This window comes from Egretta garzetta, unplaced genomic scaffold (assembly GCF_000687185.1).
Source record: "Egretta garzetta isolate BGI_Z169 unplaced genomic scaffold, ASM68718v1 scaffold293, whole genome shotgun sequence".
Lineage (NCBI taxonomy): Eukaryota > Metazoa > Chordata > Aves > Pelecaniformes > Ardeidae > Egretta > Egretta garzetta.
In genome coordinates this window covers 3,457,347-3,458,132 of record NW_009259318.1, presented here as the reverse complement: position 1 = coordinate 3,458,132, position 786 = coordinate 3,457,347, and positions in this window count along the sequence as shown.

The following is a 786-nucleotide window of genomic DNA, read 5'->3' as shown; positions in this document are numbered from 1 at the left end:
TTGCAGCATTGTACCTAATCCACAAGAACTCTGAGCATCCCCTCACAATCACACCCCAAGTGCCTACTCTGAAAATGTCACTTGGTGGCTCTGGTATCAAGAGCTTGTCAGCAACGGGGCGGTGTTGGCACTTGGATGGTTCTGCACATAGTCTGCCACAGAAAACTCAGATACTGAGGGACAGGGCTACCTTCTCCTAGGTGGAAGCTGAGTGTCAGTTCTGCAGATAACACACCTGAGCAGTGGAGGTCCAAAGAGGCGGACCGGCTCCTGCATCTATTTGTAAACCTTACTCCTTGCCCTCAGCAGCTCTGATCCAGCATCCCACAGCTGCATGGCCCACAGCCACAGGTGATTAAACCAGAGAGTGCCAGGTCTGGGTTGTCCTGGTGCATGGATTGATTTCCAAATGTTGGGTGTGGTTCTCTGCTGGCTGATGTCTCCTATGGAGCTCCAGGATAGGAAGCAGAGTAGCCCTGCTTGGTCTGGGACACCACTTGGGGATGATGATTAGGTCTGATGGGACTACAGCCCCTCCTGGGCCCCAGCCAGGTCCCTCCGGCCGTACCACACCGTGCCGTGGGGTTACACCAGCTTGTTTGGCGTGAACCTTCAGCGCTCAGCTGCCGACGGGAGCAAAGCTGGCAGTTGCCCACCAGATGCTCCTCGCAGGGCCTAGGAAAGGTCAAAGCTGGCAGTTGCCCACCAGATGCTCCTCGCTCCTCGCAGGGCCTAGGAAAGGCAGGAAAGCACTTTTCCTGAGGAAAAGCAGCAGAGAGCACAACG